The sequence below is a fragment of the Mustela lutreola genome, chromosome 4 (genome assembly GCF_030435805.1).
Source record: "Mustela lutreola isolate mMusLut2 chromosome 4, mMusLut2.pri, whole genome shotgun sequence".
NCBI classification, from domain to species: Eukaryota; Metazoa; Chordata; class Mammalia; order Carnivora; family Mustelidae; genus Mustela; species Mustela lutreola.
In genome coordinates, this window is record NC_081293.1 from 168,114,344 (window position 1) to 168,138,086 (window position 23,743).

The 23,743-nt window shown below is 38.0% G+C and overlaps 1 long non-coding RNA gene across 8 annotated transcripts in view; it reads left to right on the forward strand.

Moving 5' to 3' along the window:
- The first annotated feature begins 2,429 nt into the window (after positions 1 to 2,429).
- Positions 2,430 to 23,743, forward strand: part of LOC131830430 (uncharacterized) — a 66,529-nt gene continuing 45,215 nt past the window's right edge. The window contains exons 1-7 of one of the 8 annotated variants that reach the window (XR_009353156.1): positions 2,430 to 2,587; positions 5,796 to 5,846; positions 10,165 to 10,238; positions 13,812 to 13,907; positions 16,902 to 17,016; positions 20,500 to 20,629; positions 22,645 to 22,712. This is a non-coding gene — a long non-coding RNA (uncharacterized LOC131830430). Of the gene's footprint in view, positions 2,588 to 5,795; positions 5,847 to 10,164; positions 10,239 to 10,552; positions 10,598 to 13,811; positions 13,908 to 15,261; positions 15,366 to 16,901; positions 17,017 to 20,499; positions 21,269 to 22,644; positions 22,713 to 23,743 lie in introns of those variants that run through there. The other 7 variants (XR_009353157.1, XR_009353155.1, XR_009353153.1 and 4 more) reach the window with 7 other exon arrangements.

A 23,743-nucleotide genomic window follows, 5' to 3' on the forward strand; every position in this document is an offset into this window, starting at 1 on the left:
ATATATATTAGTGTGCTAATATATATACTAATATATATTAATATTTAAAATATTACTATTTTAAAATAGTAAGAACTTACTAATATATATTATTATATATAATAATATATATACTAATTAGTATATATATACACACACACACATATATAGGGATGAGATACATGTATACATACACAAAAAGATGGATGATAGATCTGTGTCTTGAGCTGTCCATTTATATATTAGAAGCTGTCTCATGGGGATAAGCATTTGTATTGTCACACTTGGTGATCAGTTCTAACCACTACTTATTCTAATAATAAATAGATTTGTCCCTGAGGGAGATTGTCTTGAGGTTGGTTCAGGGCAAATGTGTCATTTTTAGCTTACTGATCTTTAAGGAGAAATGTAGGACCTAGTGCTGAAGGCTGGATATGACATGGAAACTGGACCTCCAGCGGGCTGCAGTTACTGGGGGTGGCCTGGGAATTGAGCCCTGAAGAGAAGAATACACACATTTCTTAAAAAGAGCCTGGGGGTGGAAGGTAGCAGAACATACATACACACACAAACACACACACACACACACACACACACACACACACACACACAAGTGTATGTTCTTCCAACTCCAAAATCCTATAATTTCACAATTATAATTCTCTATCAATGTTCAAATATTCTGTGACAATTTGACACACTGTTAATTTAATTCTATGTTTAAACCTGATACAGAAGATCCTTCTCAATCACTAAATACTTCCCTCAATAAACAAGCCACATGGGATCTCCCTAGAAATATATATTACATATCTGTTGACTAGTCAAGGGGATGGACTTGTAAATGCTGCAGTGGAAAGCCAAAAGCTATTAACCATCTCCTTGTCCCCTTTCCTCTTGCAGAGTACACCCTGGAAAGCTTCCTTTGAGGTTTCTCACCATCTTGGGCAGTCAGGAGAGGCCACATGGCAGATTTCTGCACCAGAAAGGATAAATGGAAACTTGGGTCCAGTCCTTCCCTTCTTCATGCTCAGAGGGCAGAGCTAGGGAAGGAAGAACTTGTACCACAAAGTGCAATGACAAAGGAAAGCCTGTGGGACGAGGACAATGGAGCGTGCCGGTCAATACGAGTCTCACGATGGCCCTTGCTGAGTTGCTGGGCGAGGCCTGGACGCCCTCCCCTTGGGCTTCTTGGATATGGTGTGTGAAACTTTTAAATAAGCCAGGAAAGCAGGGGTTCAGAGTGCTCTATTATTTTGGCTGAGCACCCATCTCAGCTGCAAGAGGTTACGCAATACAGTGAGTCAGAGTTAAATAATTTCAGGAAGACCCTGGGTAAGCAATGTTATATGGCTTTTTGTTTCTTTGCTCTTCCAGCACTGATAACTCTTCCTAGGGTGGATAAAGTAGGGAAGGTTTCTCAATGTGTTTGGCCATATACTTCCTACTTCTACTTTTTTTTTTAGCAGCTTGATTGAGATACAACTCAATGCTACATGAATTCACCCATTAAAGTGTACAGATCAGTGGTTTTGTTAAGTTCAGAGAGGTGTACAACCGTCACCATTTATCGATTTTTAGAATATTCTACTGTCCCTAAAAGAAACCCAAGAACTCCTCTGTTTTCTCAGCATCCTAAAGAAGGCATTTACAGAATGTACTTTAATTTCGTGGCAAATAATTCTATTTTTACAGAGGTATGCACTTTAAAAAATGCGCACTGTCTTTTAAGTTTGGCAATGTGAACTTGGCAAGAAATATAATTAAGCCAATATCTAAATTTATACCTTTGGTATCCTCACATCTATCACAAAGTAGGACCAAAACGAATTCCACTGCCACAGATTAGATAGAGTCGTTATATAAAAGATGAGACTCTGATTTCTAAGCATTTGCCTATTGGGATGTAATTAGATTAGTATTAAATGGAGTCAAAGCACATTCAAAAAGAGATTCAGATAAGAGGATGGATGACCTGTTCTCATTCTCTCTCTCTCTCTCTCTCTCTCTCTCTCTCCCTGTATGTGTGTGTGTGTGTATGGTTTCTTTTATGAGTAGTTCCCCAAGCAGATTTGTGAAGAGAAGGTTCCTTTTGGCTCTCCTCTTTCACACTCCACTAGGATACAGCTGCTATAACAAACACATCCAGAACCCAGAGGCTGAGGAAGAACAGCCCTGAGAGGGGCAGGCAAGCAGAAGGTTTCACACCTCCTGCTGTCAAGAGTCAGCCAGACCCACTGGTTTCTTCCACTGTTGTGCTCTGCTGTGGCCTGGGGTGGTGTCCTTAAAACCGGCTGTTATGAATAGAACTGTGTCCCTCCCAAAATTTCTATGTTGAAGCTCTAATCCCAAATGTGACTGTATTTGGAGGTAGGGCCTAGAAAGAGGTCATAAAGATTCAGTGAGGTCATAAGAGTGGGGCCTTAATCCCACAGGATTGGGGGCCTTGCACAAGGAGGAAGAGATAGCAGAGGTCCCTCTCCACGTGTGCACCAAGGGAAGGCCACGTGAAGACACAGTGAGACGGCACCATCTATAAGCCAGGAGAGGCCTCACCAGAAACCAAGCCTCATGGCCCCTAGATCTCAGATTTCTACTTGCAGAGCTGGTAAGAAAATCTATATCTGTGATGTAAGCTACCCATACTGTGGTATTTTGTTATGGTGGCCTTAGCTGACTAACACCCTAGATAGCTAGCACCATTCTCAATCTTGTACACAGGAAGGAGAAAAGAGACATACTGGAAAATAAGCAACTTCCTTTTAAGGATATGATATAGAAATTGCAAATATTATCTCTTCTAACTTCTCCTTGTCCAGAATTTAGACACATGGACACGCCTAGCCATAAGGAAGGTTAGAAAATATCTAATGGTTTACCTTGCTTCTTGCTAAAACTCTGTGTGTGTGTATGTGTGTGTGTTAGTTTATTTAAAAGGCAGGAGGGGGAAATGTACACTGGGGGCCTAGGCCTAGTAGTCTCTGCAACAAACAATCTTCCTCCCAATTTTAGCATCTCTTTCATAGGTGTCTCTTAGTGACTCATAAGCTTCCCAACTTTGTAGAACTCTCCTGTAGACAGTTCCTTATATTCTGAACTTTGATATTTGATCCAGCTCTTCAAAGTTTTTTGCCATCCTGTTTCTCTCTCTTTTTTTTTTTTTTTTAAGATTTTATTTATTTGACAGAGATCACAAGTAGGCAGAGAATCAGGCAGAGAGAGAGAGTAGGAAGCAGGCTCCCCGCTGAGCAGAGAGCCCTATGCGGGGCTCGATCTCAGGACCCTGAGATCATGACCTGAGCGGAAGGCAGAGGCTTAAGCCACTGAGCCACCCAGGTGCCCCATTGCCATCCTGTTGCATTCCTCAGCTCTATATTCTTAGTGCTGAACTTACTGGTTTATACTAAAATATTAATAGATGATAAATTAGTGGCTACTGGGTAATAATTCTCCCAAATAACTTATTTTATTTTTAATATAAACCTTTAGGAATTGCTAAATCTTGACCTAAATTGGTAAAAATCTACATGAATCATGGAGATAGGTAAGGAAGAAATGTGGGGCCATTGTTTTCAGTCTCACTGAGATACTGCAGAAGTTGTTGCCTAGACTTAGGATTTACTCCTTCAAGATAACACAATGACTAACATCTTCAAGTCTTAATATTTTTTAACCAATTGTCCCCTTCCCCCTCCCATTTATTCTGTTGAGAGGAGCCTTCCTCTTGCACACTTGCATCTATCCCACATTCAGAAAGACTCCATGACATCAACAGATGGTCTAGAGACAGAAAGAACTGCATGCTCTAAGGAGAGATCTAAGAGAAAGCCCACTTACGACCCGGCCAGGGCATCTTCCTTTAGTAAGAAAGATGTGTTGGCTACGTACTATGCCAAGGTGCGGGGGGTACCTAGAGCCATGAGCGAGACAGATCTGGATCCATTTTCACGGTGCTTAGAGATTTGCAAAGACTATAATAATGGGCTAATTTGTGTCTCTGCATCCAGAAGAAATGAACTCCTGTCTCTAGCAAGTTGTGCTGTTGAGAGTAAAAGGGGGAGAACCCAGAACACTAGAATGGATACATGTGCTTTCTCTATCTCTGTGCCCAGGTTGCTCCTCTTCAAAGGCTGCTTTCTGTGTCCTATCAGTGACCATACCCACGTCCAGGGGAACACTAACAACACTGCCCTGATGTCAGATACCCTCAGCCTGTGTTGGCTTCCTGCCTGCTTGTCGTGCTTTGTGATTCTTTGTAGTCCACTCTAGTGGACAAGTGAAAACATGTAGCATGTAGCAGATGCGAATGAGGAGAGGATCTTCAGAACCGATAATCCTTAATTAAAAGCATAACACTCTCTAGATTTACGTCTCAGGACCACATAACACATAAAGTATTTTGATAATGAAATTCAGCTGGTACTCTCTCTCTATAATGGCTCTTCTTGGATAGAAGCCAAATGGATTAAAGTTGTACCAAATTTGATCCTGTACCAGGAGGTATTATCATTAAGCTTTAATATATACAATTCAGCTTATGCATTTCTACCAGGAGAGCCAAAATTAATTTAATTTTATGAGGGTCAAGGGACAACTGCCGTGTGTGCATGTGAGGGGGCTCAGGATGGGGTTTGGCTTCCTCATCATAGAGCATGTCAGCAGTGATGATGTTCAGGTTTCCTAATCCGCTGAGAAGAGGGGCAGGAAGGCGTGAGTGAGGGCACGGGACAATTGGGCTCCGCCAAAGCTCCTCACAGCTGATCCTTCCCACAGCAGCCTTGTCTGGGGGCCAGCACATTTTTGTGTAAATGGACAAACAATAAATACTTTAGGTTTTGTGCACGTAAGAACCCCATTACAACTACTCAATGGGGCCTCTGTAATGAGAAAAGACTTATGGACAAAATATGAAAGAATGAATGACTCTGGATATGTGCCAAGAAAACTGGATTTATGTACATGGGAACTGCAATTTTAGGTAACATTAGTATGTCATAAAACAATCTTCCTTTGATTTTTATTTTCAACCATTTATAAATGTACAAACATCTTTGCGCATAGGGCAAAGCCAAACCCTGGCCTGGTTCTCACTCAAGGAGAAACTACTGAGTGTCTGCATGTGCCACGCAGTGTTCTCAGAGCAAGGATCTCTGCAGCAAACAGAAAACTTCCCTGCCTGCACAGAGCTTACATTCTACATTTGTCCCCTGCCATCGCTTATCATCCGGGAAAAAGTTAACTATAGTGATGATGGGTATGGGTGCAAGTCCCAGACCCTGTTACAGAACATCAGGGCCACACCCACACAGGGCCCTGACTTCAATGGCAAGCATGTTCTTTGTACAGACCTTTATGATAATCCTTCTCGCATTACATTACATGTCATTTATTCCTCATCCCTAGCACAGTGTCTGGCACAGAAGAGACATTTAGTACTACATTTAAAGGAAACCAATGTGCTAGTAGCATTATTTTATGTACTAAAGAGAAAAACTGTTGCAAATTAACTGTAAGATGGTCATCTTGGAGAGAGGCACCCACGTTTCAGAGATGTTAAAATGTGAAAGAAAGAAATGTGATACACTCTATGGAACAGGGCAAATGTTTCCTAGCTAAATTGTTCTCTATCCCAATTCATTCTGAACATGTAGAATAGAAATTTATAAGGAGGCGCAGGAAGAGTCAAAATCCTCACCTTGGGTGGCCCTGCGGAAACAGTCACGTGACCGCGGTCCGCCTGCACTCCTGTGACCCTTTGCATCTGTGTGCTGAAGATGCTCCCTCCCTCCCTAAAGGCTTCCTTGCTCTCCCTGCAGGTTCCTGGGCTGCCTCTGGAGTAGCCTTGCCTCCTTCTTGCCAGTCTGGTGGTGAGTGGTGCAGAAATGTTTTAATTAATGGTGAACTTCTCCAAGTTGAAGTGCAAACAATTACAGCTCAATTTTACTTTCGGCCTCATTTTCGGCATTTCCATTCTCTCCTCCCTCCCCATTAGATGATTCCGTTTCACAGTCTGTAAAGCTGGCTAATGGCTCTGCTTGCAGAAGAGAGGGCATTGTTTCTCTCTCCTGCAATTAAAAGCTGCTGAGCGACAAAGCCAGAACTCTGGGGCTCACTCAACATTGCTAGGGGAGTCCTTCCAAAAGGTGGACACCGCACACTTCTCTAGTTGGGGCATGATTTCTTTTTCCAAGAAGGGATCACGTCTTCTCCAGAACAACTGTTTGCACACAAGACTCCAAGAAAGTTCATAGCACACATCACAAGTACATCTGATACGTAAGTGAAGTGATCTGTAGCACTGCTAATTAGACCTAAATTCTTGATTTACTATTTATAAAACAAAATTGATTATTACTTCATCAACAACATTTAAAGCATCATTAAGAGAGGTCTGCTCCAGCAGCCTCAGGTTAAATTTTTTAACAAGCACTTTAGTTGCTAATCTGTGTTATTGCCAACATATGTAAACTTCCTAATGCTAATTGCATTCAGCTGTGAATCAAACAATGTCTAATTCTCTTCAGGATTAATTATGCACATGTGCTGCCTGCATTCCTAAACATGGTTCTCATAAATAATAAGAGATATATCTAAGCAGATGGGATTTTTCCAACTAAATGATCTGTTTATCATGAATAAAACAAATGACACATTCTAGACTTCAAATGCAGAGTCACCGCAACTTCACATATTTTTAGCATTAATAATTACCCCCACAATTGTTTGTGTGAACACAGTTTTGAACAATTGAGCAGCAAACCATGTTTGCTCACAAGCTATATTTATCTCTTACCACACTGAAAAATTTTTTTGAACTGAGAACTGGGAACAGAGTAGTTATTTCATGTGCTGACTGGGTAAAGATAATTGTACACTGTAAAGATTCAACTTCTGTGATCCCTAGGGAGTTATTTTTAAATGGACTTTGTAATTAAACTGATAAAATGTTATACGGTCTTCTTACTTTAGAGAACAGAACATGTTTGTGGGCATCTTTTCTAGCGTTGTAATTTCTAGAATCATTTCAATAGTTCCATTCAATTCTTTGTTCCTGCAACAAAGATAATTTTGAAAGAAAATGTACTTGTATAAAAAAGAAAAGAAACATAGGAAAATGTATAGAACTGTTGCTAATCTATTCTATTTCTATGGGGTTTTATTCACTTGTGTAGTGTACCCATAGTATTTTCATAGTAATATGAGCCAAAGTTGAATTGGCATGCATTGGCATTCCAGAAAAAATAAAAGTATTTTCCTTTGAGGAGGGAAATCTGTAACAGCTTTTTCTAAGTGTAGTTGAAAACTTAATACCAAGTCCATGACTGTCTCCCTTCCTCTCTATCCTTTTTATCCCTTAGTGACCAAAATTTATCTGCCTTGTCCATGACCATTTTTCCTGGATTTTGCTAGGTAGCTAAGCTAGTTGATATACTAGTTGATTTATTATTTAAACTACAGCTCTAAAGAGTACATAAGTGTATATAAACCTTAGGATACAAAGAGACCTGAGTTTGAATCCTGTTTCTACTACCTAACAGCACTGTGAACTTACAAGTTATTTAGCTTCACTATGAAATTTATTTTCTTCACCTCTGAAAGATGACAGCACCTCCCTTTTGGTTCATGTGAGGATTTACGGAACCTTCACTGTTCCTGTGCATAGCTGGTAGAAGATGCTCAGCTAACAGGAATTCTTTCCCTTTTTCTTGTCTTAATTCTCTCTCAGCAGTCACATCCAGAGCCTTCACAAAAAGGAGACACATGGAACTTTCAGTGGAAGATAGACCTAGCAGGAACAGAATTTTCTGGAACTTCTCAACCTCACCTAAGTCCATCGTTTACTTCCATGGTCTATCAAAAAAAAATCATTTCTTGTCCTAAATTATATAATTCTTACTTAGCTTAATCACAGTACATGCACTCCTTAAAAGCACAGACTTTGTGATTATACCAGTGCAATAATATAACCCTGCCGTGGTTTTCACAGGAACACTTAAAAACATGACCTATGTGATGTAGTCATAAATTAAAACATTGGAGCAAATATTAATTCAAGCTGGCAAACCTGGTAGCTTAGGTTATTTAACTGGGGCAGTGACTATTTCAAGCTCTTCTGATGGCCCATTTTTGGCTAAGCAATCAGCCAAGGCCCTCCCTTCTAGTTTTGTGAAGAAATCCTAGGATTCTGGTCTCATGTTGCTGGTTAGTAGGTGATGGTGTGAATGTGGTTAACGGCAGACGTAGAATGTGGAGGGAAGTATTCTCTGGCACAAACTGCTGTTTCTCAAACATTTCAAGGGCAGACATTCTCGCCTCTTCCCTTTACATCCATGGAACAGCCCTGGAACCCACCTCTCACCTCTATCCAAGTGAGGTGTAATCTTGCCCTCATTCAACATTTGACTCACCTCGATTAGGTGGATACCGCTCAGATTCTTCAAGTATCGGAAAAGGTTTTTTCCTTCTTTAATCAAATTTTTAGATTGAGAATTCAATTGGACACTAGAAAATCAGAACTAAAAGCAAAGGCAAAATAAAACAAAACAAACAAAACTCTGGACTTGGTCCTGCCAATAACTTCCTTTGTCTGCGGATAGTCTCAGTACAATTCGTGTTTCTGTTACACGATAACTGAGGTATTTTCGATACTGAGACATAAAAGCACAATTATATCCAACAGCTGCATTTCCCAAGCCAGGAAAGTAGGTATTTGAGATGGTTTCCCATCAAGTTAAAACTGAAATGGTTACTGGGACGCCTGGGTGGCTCAGTTGGTTAAGCCGCTGCCTTTGGCTCAGGTCATGATCCCAGGGTCCTGGGATCGAGTCCCATATCCGGCTCCTTGCTCAGTGAGGAGCCTGCTTCTCTCTCTGCCTCTGCCTGCAACTCTGCCTGCTTGTGCTCTCTCTCTCTCTGACAAATAAATAAATAAATAAATAAAATCTTAAAAAACAAACAGATGGTTATTGAATTTCACCTTGCCTCAGTCTCCTCATCTGTAAAGAGGAGACAAAAATAGTAAATCTCTTTTAAGATCCTTTGAGGATTAAATAAAATAATAAAATGCTTAGAACAATGCCTAGCAGTAAGTGCTTAATACTTGTTTTCTTCTATTGTTGTCATTAAGAACTTATAAATTCAACCAACCCAAACTCTCCAACACATTTTTGGCCTTAATATGACTTTCTTATTAATCATGAATTTGAGTAAATAATCTACGAAGTAAATGATGCACGGGGATTTAAAAATGTCTGTCTATCCTTAAAACTGACAAGCATCCAAAAATACAAAAGGAAGAAAAGGAATAAAACACTGGATTAATGCAGGAAATGGTGTGATTGGAAATTCTGGTGGCTGCACAATGTATCTGCCCAGGGCACTGAGCCCGAGGGTGTTTTTATGGTTTTTTTTTCCCCCTTCACTTTTCTCTGGGCTCAGGCCCACATGTAAATGCAAGCATCACTCCATTCTCCTCCCCATTAGTGTCTTTCCAGACTTGATAAGGATATTCATGCTGTTCCCAAGGGTTTAATAATTGCCAAAAGATGCATTAAATGATAACACTGATTGTGGAGTACTTTAAGTCACTAAATTCTCTTTCTAACAATTAATTTCATATCCTTCCAAAAACAATTTTAACTGCTTGGCATGCAGCTTATGGTACTTAATATTATACTGACATTTAAACAAGTCTAAATTTGCTAGTTTCATTAACCAGCTTTACGCTAAAATTTATTTGATTTCTAAAACGTACGTTTGGCAACGAATGCGCTATCTCATATAATGTAAAGGGTACTTGGGTAGGAGGCTGCCGTCCAAACATGTTCAACTGCTTGCTAATGGATGCTAAAGAAATTTCCCCTGTTCAGTGTCAAAATTTTAAGTCTGGGGACTTGAAAGTGAAGTGAACTTAGATGAATAAACAAACTCATTTCTATATAGTTTATTTGAAATATAAAAAGGAAGAGCAGAGAAAATTGCCTGTACACCTTCAGCTTTCACTATCAAAAATATTACCCCACTGGTCATAGATATTACTAAATTTTTACACATCAGGTCCCAGCTTAAAAATAACAAGGCTAAAATGAAACATAACAAGGAAAATTATCATCAGTGTAATCTGTCATCAGATAAATACATATTTTCTTTTATCTTCATAATTGGACTTTATCCTCTGATTTCTAGGGCTCCTTCTGGTTTAGAAGTGAACCATTCCTAGTTCTTCTAAGATTTTTGAATTTGCATATACATTTATTCTGGTGAGTTACCAATAATTAGTTACCCTAATTATTCTAAATACTTAATTAGAAAGATGAAAAATATCATCACAAGGCTACATTATGACTTTTGTGGGCCCTAGGAAATTTTGTCTTCCTGGGTGCCTTCCTCCATTAAAAATATTGTATGAAAAATTATATTTTACAGTTGCACTTGTATAAAGCTGAATATATTAAGATCATGTGTTAAAATATTTTCTTCTACTTAAAAGTTTATTTTAAAATTCTTATTTAATTTTCTTTAAATTTTTATTCTTAACCATTTTTGTTAATTTTTATTTTTAACAATTTCACAGACCCTGTAAATTATCGTGGGTTCTAGCCACTGTCTATTCTAATGAGTAAGTTGGCCCTGATTCATCTACTCGACTTGGTGTATCTGCAGGCTCCCAAAGTCATCTAGGGTGGTGTTTTCTCAAATTTTAATCAGTACAAAAATCAGAGAAATGTTAAAATGCAGGTTCTGATTCAGTAAGTATGTAGTGCGGCATGAGCTTCTACCTCTCTGACAAGTTCCCAGGTTATGCTAAGGCTGCTGTTCTGTGGACCACACTGTGGTTCACACTCTATTACATATATATTATATAGAATTATAATCCCCATACCCAGACCCATACTTGTATCTGAATCTGTATCTGGAAGCAGATATGCCAATATATTAGCAGGAATCATTTATTTATGGTGGAAATCTAGAGGATATCTAGTATAATCTGTGTAGTTCACTGTTCATCAATCCTCTTCACTGAGCATGTGTCAATTTTCTAAATAAAATATTTTTTATCTTAGATGGTTAGAAATAATATATACTACAAATATATCCATGAAAAAAGGCAACATACACCAGTCAAGGTACAATACACAAAATGTCATTTTGATTGTCGTGTAAGAAGAGATGGGGAAAATAAAACCTGGCTATTAAGGAAGTAAAATGATATTTCAATATGAAAGTATACTTAATAGAACTCAGAGTTTTGCATTTTTTACAGTGAAAGACAATTAAGTTTTAAAAACATATTCTTTTAACAGACTATATTATTCTCCAGATTTTTTATTTATCTTTTCATCTATGTGACCAATACATTCTAAACACTTACTGTGTAATTGCTAAATCTTGCTTTTTAGTGAGTGAATAAATACATAAAAAGTCCATTTACTCTAATATTCTTAGCAATGTGCAACATAATCAATAATGAGCAAATCCAAGAAAATGGCTGAAAATTCAGAGACTATTACACAGGTTGTTATCATAACTTGAAAGACACCTACCACGCTATTCATTCCAATTCTTAAATATCATTGGCACTTAAACGTTAAAAAATTTGCCTTTGGGGATCTACAACACTACCCAAAAGTTTACTTTTACAATTTTTTTAGAAGTTAAAACATTGCTCATGAAATATGTTAAGTTTATCTGAATAACATAAAGTAGTATTACTTCACTTTTTCCATGAAATCTTAATGGACATTCTTTTTATCACCTTAATTTATTATAAAGTAGTGATTTTTTTTCTTTCAAAATCTCATATTTTAACTTATAGTATGTGAACATTTTTTTCTAAGTCTTTTTCTAATCATCCATCAGGCTCTAATAGTTATAAATGCTAGCTTAAATCCAAATGATGTGAACAGAAAAGAAAATAAAAATCCATAGTTTGAGATTGGACAAATATATTTTGCTTGGCAGTCAAGATCTCATATAACTGAATAATACAGTATGTCATCGCAACATAACAAATACAGTATATATGTATATATATATAATCTTTGAAGTTTTAATGTTCTCTTTGTGCTATACCTTTTAAAATTTTATTTATAACCAGTATATGACATATAAACAATGGAAAGCTTTCAAAGTTGAATTCATTACAGGTATTAAATGCACCCATAATTATACCTTTCTCCATTCACTTGAGGTGACCTGTTATTTGGCACTTTTTGGATGGAAATATTCTTATTCAATTCATGGAATGTTTTCAACTATATTAGTGCAGTATGTAGTAACTGCCTTATCCAGACATATAATTCTTACAGAAATACTGGAATGGAACTCCATGAAATTAATATTCTGTGTTTCCCCTGCAGACCCTTAGAAAGAGGAATTTTATATGATTTTTGCAGAAACCTGATATAAGCCTGTATAACTTAAGGATCACATTCAGGTTATTTCCCATAATTACTTAGCACCAGGCCAACACCCTGTATACAATGCCATATTTATTTTAGGTGAACTATAGTTTTGAGGTTTTATAATTTCTTTGCGTAATGTGTATATTTAGAAAATATATACATACGGTTGACAGACGTTATAACTATCCCTGCTATACAATAGAGCCATTGAGCCTTTGTCTCTGATTCATATAAACATGATCTTATGAACTGTTTTAAACTTCAGGAAACAGATTACTTTATCCCGTATGCCAAATTTTAAAATTTTTATGGTGATATGTATATATACAATATTTATACATGTTAAAGAGATTCATAATTGCCTATGTAAGTCTGTCTAAATTAATTTATTCATGTATTTCCCCTGAAAGGCTTCACAACTGGTCCTTTGGTGGTGAGAAACATGATGTCATGGAGAACCAGTGACCTAACTACTAAGTAGAGTCGCTTCTAGAAAACTAAATCATTTAGGGATGCAGTGATATTTGTAATTATGTAAAATATGAAATATAAAAAGAACATATGAAACATCTATGTGACTTAGGAAGCACAGTAAGAAAAGATCCTCACGATTCTACCACACAATCTAAGAACTAGAGTTACTAAAGGTGTTTCATCTGTTCCTATTTTCCCATTCCTTTTCCTCTAGAGGAATCAGAGGAGGTAATCGCTACATTGAATTTTGTGTTTACCAAATCCTTTTAAAACTAGTTTCATCACAACAAAATGTGTTATTTAGATTTGGCTGCTATGGAGTTTTACAAAAATGATGTACTACGTGATCATTAGTTTTCAATGTTCTAGAGAAGGGACTGGCCACCTACAGCCATGGGCCAAATCTGACCACGAGTCAGATGTATTTTATGCAATGTCCAATTTTTCCACAATGGCAGGAAGACCTGGCAGAGTACCTGGTGTGCCTTACTGTCTGAAACAAAGCCTCCAATAATCACTTCAATTATCAGAGATTAGTAATTGGAAGATTACATCACAAATCTCTGAAGGACTAAAAATTCCTCCTAAATTTTAAAGGACTAAAATCAATTTGTTTCAAACTTATTATCTTAGTCAGCTAGAGCTGCCATAACAAAATTCAAAAGACTGCTTGGCTTAAACAACAAACGGTTATTACCTTCTAGTTTTGGAGGCTAGAAGTCCAAGATCAAGGTGCCAGCATGGTTGGCTTCTGTTAAAAGCTCTCTTCCTGACTTGTAGATGCCTGCTTTCTTGCTGTTCCTCACCTGGTGGCAGATGAGGGAGGAAGGAAAGCAGGGAGGGAGGAAGAATGAGAAAGGGAGAAAGGCAAGCAGGGAGGTAGAGGAAGAAAGTGGGAAGGGGAGGAGGGAGAGAGAGAGGGTGAAGGGTGACCTTTGTTTCTCTTTTCATTAGGGCACTAAGCTCCTCGTGAGGACCCCAGCCTCAAGACCTCATCTAAACCTAGTTACCTCCCAAAGGCCTTATTTCCAAAACTCATAATATTTGGGGGTAAGAGCTTCAATATATGAATTTGGGGGAAAATAATTCAGCCCATGGCACTTATGTTTGAATTTTATATTTTAAATTCAATATGTGTGTGTGTGTGTAATATATGAATATACATATATAATTATAATGACAATATAATTATATATTTATAATAATAATTATGATAATGACAATAATGACCATTGACAAAGCAATGGAGTATTTCTGAACTTCCGTGGCTGGTTTTCTCCCTTTGAACATATAGAACTGCAAATCAACACACCCAATTTCATGAAGCATTTCTCAGAATACTGAAGTCATGACTGACTCTGCTATGGTTGAGCAGATGCAATCTTTTAAAATACAGCTGTTGGTGTTGTGTATTTTTGTTTCATGCAAAAGCAGAACCAACTACACTCAGGATCACATAGTTTTGTTATGAGTCACCTAACCTATCCCCCTTCACAGTCTTTTTATCACTCCATTCCTCACCTTCTCTACTAAGTACTTAAGATTTCCTAAAATAACAACTCTTTTTCTGAAACACCCTCTAAATTCATAAATTCTTTCCTCTGTTCATTCAGTTTCCTTTGACCAAGTCATTCGTTTCATAGTATATATTCCAGAAACACTAAAAGCTATATGTTGTATAAACATGTTTTATTTGCCTTTTTCAACTATAAATTCACCTTGTTATCTTTCTCCAACGTGCAATTTAATAGATTAATTGCTGGGCCTCACTCCCAGAATTTCTTATGCAGAAGGTCTGAGGTGGAACCTAAACATTTGTGTTTCTAGTAAGTTCCCAGGTGATGCTAATGTTGCTGGTCTGGGGACCACACTTCAAGAGCTACTAATTAAAATATTTTTAGCCTTTCCAAAATCCAAATGATGTCCTTGGAATAATCCAAGTCATGGAAAACTAAACGAGATTATTTTGACTGGTATGTAGGCTTAGGACAGCAGGCCATACTGAAACATTTTTTTAAAAAGTCTGGGAGAACCTGTCTTTAGATTTATTGTAAAGATGCTGGGCACACATGGTTCACATTAATTGGCTTCTTTTATACCTTGGCACATTGTTAACTATCCTACACGTGTTCTTTCTGCACGTGAAAACCCTCATTTTTCTGCATGTGAAAAAATTCATTTTTGAATTGTGTGTTGAGTAACTGACCATATTTCTGTCTTTGGGTTGATTCTTAGGAAGCCCAGAGGCAAATGCATAGCCAATTTCTAATAAATCATGTGAGGAATTAAATTATTTGTGCATTAATTTTATACTTGGCTCTACCTTCTATTATTTATTCTGATTTTTCCTTCCCCCCATCAACCTCCTCTTATTTTTATGTTTTTCCTTTTTGTATTCTTATAGGGTTGCTTATTTTGGAAGAGAAGAATGATAAAGGTTATGAAATTAGCAACCAGCTTAGCCATCAAACAGATAAATGCAGGACAACCCAGATGATGTCAAAATTAGTAAGATGAGGTTCAAATAAATTCCACTGAGTATAACATAGAGAATTTGGGGATCTATTGCATTTTCCCTGGAGTGTTACCCTTATTACTTGGTTAGAGTCCCACTATTCTTCAACAGTGAGGTTTGCAGTATTTCATTGCTAATTGAGGTTTACCTTGAGTTTCACAGAGTATAAACTGGGATTGCTTTCCAGGAGAGCACAACCCACCAGGTCCAGGATTCTCTCTTTTGCAAGGAAATGGAGGTGGGGAAGTACCTCATAAATCTAAGTGATTGTGCTTCCTGTTATACATCTGGAATGTTGTATTTATTATTGTATAGAAAACTAAAAAAAAAAAAAAAGGTGGAGTAGTATTCACGGTAGATTATTTTTACTTGTTCCACTATACCGTGTTTAATTAGTGGGGGGTGGGGGGAACGCTGCCAAAGCAAATGAGGAGGGGCTTGTTTTCTGGTGTTGTTGTTCAAGGTCTTCTTGCTCACGTGTCAGTGAAATAGTCCCCATATATGGCTGCAATCTTGTTGATTCTTTTAAACAAACATTAAGTCAGACAGAGGGAAATCATTTCCATATTTCATGCAGAAAATACATATGTTTTCTATCAAAATTTTGGGAGATTTTTTTGTTTAATTGAGGAGATTAATTTACTAGCATGTTTCATGTTTCTCTACACTGTAATTTGTTTTTAATTACACATGAATACCATATGTAGTTCATTGACACTCTTTATTAATTCTTGAAAGTAAATTTACTCACCACTCATGTCACTTGTATCATGGGGTGTGTGTTCCTTGTTAAGTGATTCCTTTCTAATTTCTAAATAATTAGCTAATTAAGGGCACGATCCTAGGGTTCTTAGGCAAGGATAACACCCACTGGCTTGAAGACAGCAGGATTTGCTTTTATTGTGGATCACAGTGCTGAGTATCCTTATCGTGTTGTTTTTTCTAATTAAAGTCATATTCATATTTGCAAATGTTCACCTGTGAAAATAAACTTGTTAAACAAGCTTCTGGGTTTCTGTATTGCGAAGGTGGTTAAGTCACTGATGGTAGATGCTGGAGAATCTCAGTGGATTCTAGTTAGCACCACTGATCAACACTGCACTGTATCTAAAACCCGGGCTAGCCACCTTGCAAACATCTGTAGCTGATCATAGGAACGCAATAAATCAGACTAAACATCCTAACCCAGGGACACTAACCTTACTACTGCAAATAAAAATGATAATGATGATAATAGCTTATAGTTTTCTAGCACTTACTATATGTCAGACACCGTTACATATATTATGTAAAACTCAGTTAATCATCACCAAAAACTGTTGGAGTTTGTATATGTCCCAATAAGAGCCGTTTAATAAGATCATTATTTAAAAGACATCACATTTCTGCAAATAACAGAGAAGTATTTAAATGCACAAGAAATACCAACATTGACCTACCAGAGTATGTTTGACTCTGACCTGTTCTTTGACATAGAATTTGAAAAGGAATGGTGTGATTCCTTCATCTATCACAATTTATTTTATTAGTTGGTGAGATTTTCGTGGGAAGAACACCTAATGCTGCATTGGGCCGAGTGAACCAACTGTCCATCAAGTCTAATGGGAGAACATTTCCCCTAGTTCAGCTGGGCTGATACAGAAGGTGAGATTCTCTGTGTTTATTTCCTGTGTGCTTTTAAAGTGGAAAAGAACCACCGGGCTATTTAACTTTCTATTCCATACTCTATATTACTCCCATCCTTTACTGAATTCAAGCTATCGCTGCTTCTCATTTAAATCAGTATGTTAACGTGGGAGCTGGTTCACTTTGTCTCTGGCCTTCCACCTTTCCTGTTACTCCTTACCAGGAGTCTTTCCACAGCACTTCTCTGAGCAAGCAGCCTCCTGACAGGAGAACCCCAGGTAAACCCCATAGTTTCCAATAAAAGACACAAGGCATTGGCGAGGCATTATAATGCCTTTGCAGCATGGCATGATTTTGATCTCCCACCCCTTACTTACCTTTTCACACTTGCCCCCCACTTGCGTGGGTGCTGTTCTGACAGCCGTTTACACTGGGCCTTACAGAAGCACTGAGTACGTGCTGGACAGCCATCTCCTTCACTTTGCTTCTGCTCTTACTCTGCCTGGTGTTCCTCCTCTTCCTCCCATTAATATAGAATGAGATGCTACCAACTCCATGTCTAAACCTCATCACCTCCTCCAGGATGTCCTTCCTGACTATCATCATTAGTAAAACTCCTGTTGCTCTAGGCTTCAATTCACGTCTCCCAGGACTTATTCTGATCTGTCACATAATTATTTTTTTACATGAACGACTCACTGTCGGATTAGGAATTCTTTAAAAACAGTAATTGCCCCCGACTGTGCATCTCCCCCACCACCACCCTTGTATGTATGTACATCTCACATGCCTGTGCTTGGCCGGGCAGCACTCTGCAGCTACTGGAGGCCACAGGACCATGTGTAGGTGAGCAGAGTTGTTCTTCCATGTGAACAGTATCTTTATTTTATCTTTGTATATCTTTTATCTTTAATTTGCCTTTACTTGTAACAGTGCTTACATAGTATATTAATAGGAATGCATCATTCTGCTTTTAGATTAATAGCCATCCCTCAATCAAATGTAACTTCTTTAACATAGAGTTCTTGTCTTTTTCATCACTTATTTGTCCTGGGTACTCCGCATCCAGAGGGGCTACAGAGCACCTCCGGAGCCAGACTGTCTGGCTTCGCATCTCCACTCTGCCTGCACCTAATGCTGTAGCCCTGGGCAAGTCAGTTCACCTCTCTGACTTTCAGAGGACGTCTGTAGAATGAGGAAAGTGACCATGTCCAACCTCGCCAGGTTGTTGTGAGGCTTAAATATTATGTGTACAATGGCTAGGGTCATGCCTTGCCCCAAGCAGGCCCTTGAGACCTGTCCTTGGTTCTTGTCGTGCTGGGGGTGCCTTTCCCATCTCTCCTGGACCCCACATGCTCCCACACATTTCCCCTGGCCTTGGGTCCCTCATGGTCCAAAGGTAATAGAGACTCTCCTGAAGGTCTGACTAGAAGCTCCCAGAAGACAATTCCTGATCAGTTCTAGAGGAAATGCCTCTTGCGTTAAATAGATTCCTGCCAATGTTCAAAAGGGCTTCTTCTTCTAATTATTTCTTTAACTACCTCTGTCCCATCTGACTATATTCCTTCTGCGTTGCTCAGGCAAACTCTAAGAAGAGCCTGAGCAAACAGGTAGGCCTTTCAACTTGTACCCTGAATGCACAACTAAATCCAGAGCTAATGAAGTTCATTCAGATTAAAAGCACTTCATATGCCTACGACAGCTCTTTATATAATGCAGTTAGGGGTAGAAAATTCATGGTATTTCATGCCTACTTATATGCTTTTCATGTGAAAAGATACAGTATAATAAAAGTCGAGGATTACTCATGTTAATTTATTATATTTTGCTGATATAGTCACATCAAGGGCTTAAGGAATATACTTCCACAGCAGTACAAATGAAGGAAGGATGGTTTAAGACATGGTGCATAAATGCTCTCCTTCTTGCCGCTTTTAATGACACTTCATTTAGAAATACACCCTCTTTCATATGGCTAACACTATTTTCAAAGTAGACTTCTTTAGGAAAAGACACTATAAAATGCATTGAGCTGATTGTTTAGTAAAAAATTTGAGAAAATTATCCTCATATAAACGTACTGAAATGTAACAAAAAATGAAAGGCAGATGCCCCATAATTATCCTCAGTGTTAATTTTTAGAAGAAATCTATTGTATATACCAATTTAGTTTACTTAACACATTTTATATGACATGTAAATAAAAAGAACTTTATTTAATCTTAATTGGGTGGGTTTGGTGCCTTTGGAATTATAATTGGAGCAAATTACATTTAAATAAAACAAAAACATTTTGTACTCTCTTTCCACTAAAAAAAAAAAAAATCTTGGAAATATCTTTGATATGAATCAACAAACAAAATAGTGAGCACCTACCTACACAAAACACTAAGTTGGGGTGGGGTGGGAGTTGGAACAGAACCAATTCCCAGGGAATCAGTAATCAAATTAGACATCTTGTAAATTCACATACACATATCAACGTAAGTAACTGTGTAAGTCAGTATGCAATGCAGTCTAAGTTAAGAGCGCAGATAATAAGTGCTAGAAGAATTCAGAGGAGGAAAAATACTGCAGTGGGCGTGAAACACTTGGCAGTCTTCAGAGATGAGGTACTATTTCAGTTGACAATAGATTATATTTAATAAGCAGAGAAAAGGGAAAGGATGTATCTGATCAAAAGGTGCAATGGGCAGAGGAAGACTGAGTAGGAAGCAAATGAACTTTAAGGTGCATGGGTCCCTCTCCAAATCTGTACTCTATGTTGTATTCATAATTTCCCCCCCTCCCTCCTTCTGATCCTTCTTAAAGATCTCCCAAGTTGCATGAACTTTAGACCTCTGTTTATTTGATAAAGAACCAAAGTTGATGGGGAAAAATGATTTCCTGTTAGGACAATAAATGGACTAGTCTTCATTTAGCAGAAGGTCCTTGATCAAAGTGGCCCAGGGCAATGACTAGAAGTCTCTAGACTGTTTATTTCCCCTCAAAATTCATCTGTTGAAACCTAATCCCCAATGTGATAGTATTTGGAGGTGAAGGGTTGGAAAGTGATTAAGTAATAAGGGTGGAGCTCTCATGAATGTAATTAGTGCCCTTAAATATAGGAGAGATCATAGGGATCTCCTTTCTCCTTTTTACCACATGTGGACACAGTGAAAGGAGTCATCCATCAATGAGGAAGCAGATTCTCAGTAGACACCAAAACCATCTGTGCCTTCATCTTGCTCATTATACCTTCAGAATCACGAGACATAAATTTGTTATTTATAAACTATCCACTCTGTGGTATTCTGTTGTAACAGCCCAAGATGACTAAAGTCAATAGGTTAGGACCAAACTGCTTAAGTCATTCCTTTTCACACTAAATACTAAAATACTAAGTCACTTGAAAATTTATCCAGTGTGCAAAGGGAAACCACCAAAAGATTTTAAAAGAATGAATATTAATTGAGCTCTTAAAATATATATCAAAGACTGACCATCATGAATCTCTTATAGGCTGTGTCAAGGTTGTAATGGAAGTAAGTGGTGGTGCTGGGACTCTAGAACACATCCTCTGACTCTATGTAACATCGTCTCCCTATCCATGCAACAGAGGAGTGGGAAGAATCTGGCAGTGACAGCCAAAGTAAGATGAGTGTGAGAAGAAGAAGGAAGAAGGGAAAATGAGGAAGTAGAAGAACAGATCACCAGAGATGGGAATCTAAAGAACTGAATGCTATGAAGTGTCAAAGCCTTTCCTATTGTCTGGGGAGCAATGAAATAGGCAAAAGAAATAACCACTCTGGGTTAAAGACACCAAAATCACAGGGGAAAAAAAAAGTTTAAATCTTAGTTATACTGAAAATATCTTCTTGATTTCTTAATTTTTAACTACAGAAGATGCGGTGGTCTCTTTTTAATAATAGACTACTATATCCAATTCTCATTAGATACTTCTTGTACTTGTAATTACTTTTGAACATGTTTTACTAGATTATAACCTGTGGAGGGCAGGGTCTGTGGCTGCATTAGCAGAACTAAATACCTTGCTATAAGTGTTATTATTTACTTGTTAATGTTAATACTCACTGAAAACATATACACACACTTCTGTGCATGGCCAATCCCATTATAGTCATTTTGATCTCTCAAGAATGGCTTTCTTTTGGGGCACCTGGGTGGCTCAGTGGGTTAAAGCCTCTGGCTTCTGCTCCAGTCATGATCCCAGATTCCTGCGACAAAGCCCTGCATCAGGCTCTCTGCTCAGCAGGGAGCGTGCTTCCCCCCTCCCTCTCTGCTTGCCTCTCTGCCTGCTTGTGATCTCTGTCAAATAAATAAATAAAATTAAAAAAAAAAAAAAAGAAAGGCTTTCTTTTCCAAAATCATTTTTGCAATATAAAGGTATTGAGGAAGAAGACAGTGGCTTTAGAGTCAGTCAACAATCAGGCCAAATGATTTTAGAAAAGAGAAGCATACGGAATATGCTAAAGAGAAGCTACCTGGCAATCACATGACTGAGAGCCGTCAAATGGGACCTTCAGTGCTTTGGAAAGTTTTGTCAAAAAGACTAACTCATGATTTTTAAACAATTTCTTTGGTCTCCAATCTTTCATCTTGTAGGAAGATGATCTTTATCATACTGAGTATATCGTCCCCCTTTTGAATATTATGTATTGGTTCTTGGCAACTAAGAATCTTTTTTTTTTTTTTAAGATTTATTTATTTGAGGGGAGGAGTGTGTGAGGGGGGGGGGGGGGAGAGACAGGGAGGGGCAGAGGGAGAAGGTGAGAGAAAATTTAGCAGACTGTGAGGTCAGCACAGAGCCTGATGCGGGGCTGGATCCTACCACCTGAGATCATGGCCTAAGATCATGACCTGAGACAAAACCAGGAGTCAGACGCTTAACCAACTGTGCCACCCTGGTGCCCCTCCACAGCTTAGATTCTAAAGAAGCAGTATAGTAATTATAAGTGAAGGTAGAGTCACACAAAACAGCTGAAATCACAGCTCTATCACTAGCTGTCATAGGCAAGTTTTTTTGTTTTTGTTTTTCTTTAAGTAAGTCTCAGTTTCTCTTTGTCTTTACCTCACTTAAATGGCTATAATGAGAAGTTAACCAAATAAGCAATGGATATGGGCAGAACACAACCAATACTCACAATGTATTAGTATTTGTATCAGTAAAGAGTTTTCAGAGAAAAAGGCCAATAGGAGTGAAGGCGGGAGAGAAGGAGGAAGGAGGAAGCGGGGGAGGGGAAGAAAGGAAGAAAGAGAGGAAAAGAGATTTTAAACAATTGTTTCAAGTCTGAAATTTGCAGGGCGGACCAGCATGCTGGATTATAGGGCAGAAATATAGGCAGCATTATTATGTTATAATCTTGAGGAAGAATTCCAGCATTCTGTCTTCTCTAAGAAACCTATTTTGGTCTTAAGGCCTTCAACAGATTGGATAAGGGCCACCCACATTATGAAAGATAATCACATCCACACACCTTCATAGCAGCATATAGACTAGAGTCTGACCAAACACCTGGGAATTCTAACCTAGCCAAATGACACACAAAATTAACCAAGATGGTATTATTTTACTAAGGAACAAAACTGACTTCCTTATAATTGCTTGAAAATGTATGCTTTCTCTTGCCTGTGTCTCCTTTACAGACCACCTTCTGCTTTATCTGCCCCTACTCCTCTGCATGGCAAACTTATACTAATCTTCCAGGTCTCAGGTAATTTCTTAAATTCTTTGCTCAACTTTCATTATTATTCCACACAGAATCTAGTGCATCTCCTGTGTTCAAACAGTGCTTTGTATAATCCTCTTGAAAGCAAACCATATAAAATTGGATTGTCCCTTTCTGTTTTTATATTCTTGGCACACATTTAGTTAGTATAGAGTAAAAATTTGAAGATTCAAATGAATTTTTCAATTATAGAAAGAAAAGAGGGACGGAAGCAAAGGAAGAACAGGAAGAGTAGAAGGAAAGCAGAAAAGGGTTATTAATTTCTTTCTACAACCTGTTCTTGGACATCATTAGCTGCCTACAATCTTTTTATCCTTCCCATTTGACTCAGAGGATGAAACATGATAAAGTATTTACCTACAAGCTTCTTAAACTTGAGAACAATGTGATATATGATATATATATATATATACACACAACATAAGTACTCCCCAAAAAACTATCACAGAGCTGAAGATTTTGTGGTAGGACCTGAGATTAAGATAAAAACTGACCGAGCCTTTAAATTTTTAAAAACATTTTTTTGTTACTACTTTTCATGAAAAATTAGGTAACTCTAAAATATTTTAGTAGACATCCCATCATGTGTTACATGTCTTTATCATGTTTAATGTGAAAATCAAGCCTGAGCCACCATAACTATCTTTTTGTCAATGCCTTCATGCAGATAATTCCTGGATATCCTACAAGTAAGAGGTCATGAAAACCATTTTCTGGGATGATGTTATTATGTGTCACACGAAAAGACATCACTTATAGGTAGATAATTCATGTTGCTGCCTTCTGAATGGTTGAGTCATCTCAGCCGGTTTATCTCCTGGTCACCTGCTCTGCAATCAGTTTCAAACATGATTTGCTATTGGACCCTTTGTATTGGACCCTATGTAGTTGATTGTTGACACCAGAGAAGTCAAAAAAACTCCTGTATTGTTTCTACTTACAAAAGAGGCGGCACATTATGCAAAACGTGGCCTCTGGCAGTGAGAAAGCTCAGAACACCCTTCATTCCCCATCTG